The sequence below is a fragment of the Acyrthosiphon pisum genome, chromosome X (genome assembly GCF_005508785.2).
Source record: "Acyrthosiphon pisum isolate AL4f chromosome X, pea_aphid_22Mar2018_4r6ur, whole genome shotgun sequence".
Taxonomy (NCBI): domain Eukaryota; kingdom Metazoa; phylum Arthropoda; class Insecta; order Hemiptera; family Aphididae; genus Acyrthosiphon; species Acyrthosiphon pisum.
This window is the reverse complement of record NC_042493.1, coordinates 131,886,440-131,892,285: the sequence shown is the minus strand read 5'-3', so window position 1 is coordinate 131,892,285 and position 5,846 is coordinate 131,886,440. Positions and strand designations below refer to the sequence as shown.

The 5,846-nt window shown below is 26.8% G+C and overlaps 1 protein-coding gene and 1 long non-coding RNA gene across 2 annotated transcripts in view; both read left to right on the top strand.

Moving 5' to 3' along the window:
* Positions 1 to 3,092: 3,092 nt before the first annotated feature.
* Positions 3,093 to 5,846, top strand: part of LOC100169131 — a 5,267-nt gene continuing 2,513 nt past the window's right edge. The window contains exon 1 of the mRNA XM_016808942.2: positions 3,093 to 3,139. The gene's annotated coding sequence lies outside the window, so the exon portion shown is untranslated. The remainder of the gene's footprint in view (positions 3,140 to 5,846) is intronic.
* On the top strand, positions 3,546 to 5,341 carry LOC115035137. The gene is made up of 3 exons (XR_003840298.1): positions 3,546 to 3,830; positions 3,911 to 4,075; positions 5,242 to 5,341. It is a non-coding gene; the product is annotated as an uncharacterized LOC115035137 (long non-coding RNA).

Below are 5,846 nucleotides of genomic sequence, written 5' to 3'. Positions count from 1 at the left end.
GCGTCATTTGGGGTGAGGCAGCTGGGGCATTTGCCCCAGTCTAGTATTTACATCAACCTTAATTCGGCACATTTACCCCACGCCCCCCCCCCCCACCCGTTAACTACTACGGCACTATGCTATGAGAATCTGAGTAAAAAAATGTAGAGTCGGAAAAGCTGTGAAAAATTGCCATAGTCTAATGAAAACTGAAATGACGCCACTGTGTTCTGCCAGTTGGATTGTATTATGGTTTAGAAAAACCTAGTGATATTAATATGTTTTTAGATTCATTTATTACAGAAATAGTGGAACTATCTGAGCATGGCGTAACAAATAATAATGGTATATTATTTTCTGTTAAAATTGTTGGTTTTGTTTGTGATGCGCCGGCCAAAAAAGATTTACTAGGCATAAAAAAAAGGACATGGAGGATAATTTTCATGTACTAAATGTACTGTTTGTGGTTCTACAGTTGGCCATAAAAGAGTATTTACCGACTTAAATTGTACAGCTAGAACACACGAAAATTTTATTAACTGGGCTGATTCAAATTATCGTCTTCGCGATACTGCTTTAATCAGAATTCCTGAGATTAATTTTGTGAATTCATTATATTAGATCCAATGCATTTAATATATTTTGGAGTTATGCGAACTATGATAACAACATGGTACCAGGGGGATATTCCTTATAAATTATCACGGCAGTTAATTAAAAAGATTTCAGATTTTATGGAAATCCAAAATCTTCCAGAAGAATTTGTAAGAAAACCAAGAGCATTAAAGTATCTCCTTTGTTGGAAAGCTACTGAATTTCGTTCTTTTTTTATTATACATTGGACCAGTTGCCACAAGAGGAGTGTTAGACAGAGAAAGATATAATAATTTCATGACATTAAATGTGGCAATTTCCATTTTACTTAATCCAAATAGTTGTGGGGATTTAGATTTACGAAACTATGCAAGGCAATTATTAAGACATTTTGTTCAATCATTTATTAAAATATATGATGAAAGTTTCATTACTCATAACTTTCATGGATTGATCCACTTGGTTGATGATGCTGATTATTTTTCATCAAAAATCAATGAATTTACATTGGATAAGATATCAGCATTTCCGTTTGAAAATTACTTACAAAAAATTAAGTCAATGGTTAGAGGTGGAAATAAGCCTCTAGAGCAGATTGAAAACCGAATGGCTGAATTATTTTGTGATGTTAGTTCGTCTTTGCCATCCTTGATGACTCAAAATCAACAATTTCCTTTACTATCCCAAATCCATTTAAATAAAGGTCCATTACCTCTCAAATGTATGGGTCCACAGTACAAAAAAATAAATTTTCCTAATTTTAGCTTAAAAATTGAATCCCCAAATAACTGCTGTGGTCTAGATTGTGGAGACATAGTCTTGATAGAAAATGTATGCCATTCTATTGATTTAAACTGTGCTGTAATTATTGGTAGAAAATTTTTATTCAAAAGAAACTTTTTTTAAAATTCCTCGTGATAGCTCATTAATAGGTGTTTATGAAGTTGAAAAATTATCAGAGCCTGAATTGTGGCCTATTTCTTTTATTTGTAAGAAGTATGTATATTTCAAGCACAAACATATTTATGTTGTTTTCCCCCTGTTGCATGCAGCATAATAAGCCAACTATTTATTTTTAAACACATTATAATATGTACATAGTTGTATATAAAATATAAATTATTATTAGCATCATATTAACTATTCATCATAAATAAATACCTGTCTATAAAATATAGCATTATTTAATTTTTTTTTTTATTTAGTTCCTTTCTCTCCTATCCTATCCTTATATATATACATATATATATATAACAATCTGTATGAAGAATTTAAATTATATAGGTACCTACTAATTTATCTTAATGTTAAATAAAACGGCAATAAATGTTATTTATATAGTTAATTTATTTTTATATTTCAGGATGTGGACACTCATACATTTGTATGAGCCTCCAAATGGAAAGACACCGGATTTATTTCCAAATGTCTGGATGATCGATGGTAACACATGTTGGTATCCTATGTCTTTTCGACTTTCAAAAATAAAATCTCTTGCTAAAGAAAAATCAAAACCAAATAAAAATGAATGGGAAAAATTTAAAATTAAAATAGTTGAGAGTAACATAAGTATATAATATAATACATAATACATAGAATATATTTATTTATTGTTTATTTATTTATTTTTTTTAAATTTTGGTGTTAATATTTTTTTTTTTTTCTAATTACAGATGATTACGATTACAGTATAAAACTTATGTATAAATTGTTAAAAAACAAAAAAAAAAAAAATACACTGATGCTGAATTGAAGGGACGCGGAATGAGAAAAAAATTACAATATAATGAAGATAAAAATACTCAAGGTTTATTCTCTAATTTATCATCTGACTCTGATAGTTCTGAGGCTTTTCGTTAGTAAGTGTCAAACAGAGTAAGTGTCAAACAGAACTCGTCATCAAAACACCAATTAGAGTATCCTAATTTCCCACCCAAAAAAAGAGGTATTAATATTATTATTGCTTGGTAGGTATAAAATTGAATGATTTAATCTTTTTTTTTTTTTAGAAAATCATAATTCTGAAAATAATGCTGTATGTTCAGAAAAACAAATACTCCCCGCCAAAGCAATGCGTTAGGTATGTATAATTAATAGAATTTTTAGTAGTTAATCAATAAAATTGTTTAAAAACATTCGCATTAAAGTTCTTTGATACTTGGTTTTCAAAAGTAATTATGAATAAGTGCAGTTTGGTTATATCATATTACATATTTTAAATATTTATTATATGTAGTACTACACTTGAAGGGAGATCATCATCAGCGTCGAAGGTGGAATTGGAAAATATATCATATTCTAATGTTATTGATAATGGTAAATATTTTGTATTTAAAATAGTAAAATACAATACAGTCGATATTTTAAGGCTAAATATAGTATTATATAATATATTATAGTTTTGTGAAATGTGATTGTTTAATAGATTTTAAACTTAATAAATCATAAATGTAACTTTTTTAATCAATAGGACCATCTGCAAGTACGAGTACATATTCATCAGCAGTTAATCATCTACTTAATGATGCTGCAGCTGATACTCTCCATAATGCATTATATAACAACTGTAAGGATATTATATATTAGTAAATAAATATTGGTAGTAATGAAACACATTTTGTGTAATTCAAGCATTATATAGAATAAGTTACATAGTATAACTTAATATCTATTTTTAAGTTTTTTTAAGTTAAGTTATAACTTTTAAGTATTTTAAGAGATGAGGACCGACTAACTATATTTTGCGGGATGGTAGCCACTACCACATCACTTTGCTTATATAAGCTTTAAATACTTATCCCTATTAAATAATATTTAATTTCTAGTACCAGCTTTGTCAATGGTAAATGATATATTATGTGAGTGTAAACTTTCAAAAAAAATTCCACATTCCTACACTTTTAGTACACCGAATCAAAATAATGTTGATCTTTTGGAAGCTAAAGGACATCAACTTTGCAAATTATCAGGTATCTTAAGACTTAGCAACTATTTTTTTTAAATATTTCAAAACATTAAACTAAATTAAATACACTTTTTCAGCTGATATTCTAAAGATAAAAAATTACTCAAATTATATTAAACAAGATTTGACATCATTTATTGATAATGAGAGCTCCAGAAACAACAACCAACGGCCAGAAAAACTACAATTAGAAAAAAATATTTTATCATCATTCCCTTTGAATAATGAAAATTAACTTTTGTCTATGGAGAACAACTTATTATCTGAAGACTTAGATTATACTAACAAACTGGTAAAAATAATGTTTCGTTTATGTACTATATATTTTAAAACCAGTTAATTAAAAAAAAAGAATTATGTTAAATATTATAGGTTACAGCGTTCATATATTTTGCATTTGAAGGAAAAACAATCACAAAAGTAACAAACAGTATATTAAGAACAGTGATTTCTGATGATTTAGCTAAAGAGTACAGCTGGAAGGTCAGAAGAATAAGAATGCGTTCTAAGATTTAACCATCAGTAAGATAATAATAGGTTAGTTGGTATTTCATTGTTTTTAATTAAAAGTAATTACCAACTGATTTAGTTATAGCCAGGCTTTAAATACTATTCGTAATACTGATAATATTATAATAACTGTATGACTAACACAGGAGGTATATTGGTAATGTTATTTAACAACATTTTAATTTTTCTTAAACATTTTTATTTAGTGGAACATAAATTAAGATAAATTCTCTTAAGAGGACGCTACACGGCCATTTGTTGTCTTCGTCTTACATGTGCGTAACATAGCAAATTTACACTGAGCTAATCACGTTTAGCTCGGTTAGTTCGAAAATTACAGTGCGTAGATTTATTATAAAACTTGATGTTAAGAACATTATTTGTGTTTGTATGTGGACTTTTTGTACGATAGTCCCATTTTTTGGCAAATTATATGTGTATATCATTAGCAAAAATTAAAGATGCTCATAATTAACTTGAAAAAAATGGGTTCATAAAAAAAAACCCAACATAAACACGGAAAATATTTTTACCATCAAGATTCATAATAGGTCAATTCACTCTAATTTTTAAAGTAACAGAATACAACGTGATGTGCTAAGCATAACTTTGGCATGTTACGCACTTATAAAACGGTGACATCCAATATCTGTGTAGCGTCCTCTTAATATCGATAAGATTAAACAATAAAAAATAATATAGGTAAATAATGCTACCTACTCAAGTAGAATATATTAAATATGTTAAAAGCAGGTATAAATAATAGTATCTTTATATTATAATAGTCTGTAGACTGTAAGAATGAACCACTGAATGTCTTCAGTTTTGAAGAGAGTAAAATATAGACAGTTGTGCTTGACTGCCACAAAAAGATTCCTTCTTAATATTTAATTAATTAATAAGATAATAATATTACTTATCATACTATTATACCTATTTATTTAACCATTTAAAAAATACTTTTTTTAAAATCAACCCCCTTCATAACATTAAACTATTATTAATATGCAAATAATTAAATAATATACATGAATGATTATTATACATAAATATTTATTATATTTCATATAATAGTAAAATTTGTAAAATAAATTCAACATAAAGATAACATTGAAATATAATATTCTCAAAGTTAAAAAATATATTTAAATGTGCTACATATTTATTTATTTATGTGTTATTGAATGTTGTAGATGCTGTGCTCAAGAAATTCCCAAACATACAAGATTGTAAACAGGAAATAAAACGCAGCATAATGACATGGCTGGCGCAAGCACCTACCCGCATTATAAGGTTAAATTTAATTTATAATTAAATGATTTCCAGTCAGTTTAGGTATTTAAAAAAAAAATGCATTTATAAAAAAAAAATGTTTGACAACTGTATGTTTTCATAAACATTTATTTATTTGAGTTTAATAATTTAAAAAATCAAATTTTTGTTTTTAAAATTTGACATTTAAAAGCGTTTTAATAATTTAAAGAAAAAAACAAGATGTGCAATATCATCTAAATTTCAAAAGTAATTACTTTTGAAATTTAGATTAAGGAACTAACTTTTTCACTTATGTGGGCCATATTTTTTTATCAGATTTTTCTTGAAGGCAGCATACAAATATAAAATTTAAAATTTAAAAATACAATTTTAACATATTATAATACTAATATATTTATGGATAAGAAGTAACAGTTATATTAGTTTCATTGTTTGGATATCCTTATTAACTCATTTTAAATTATATATATTTGAAAAACCATAATATATACTTGGAGGGTTGTAGAAGAAAGTCCCAGGTGCC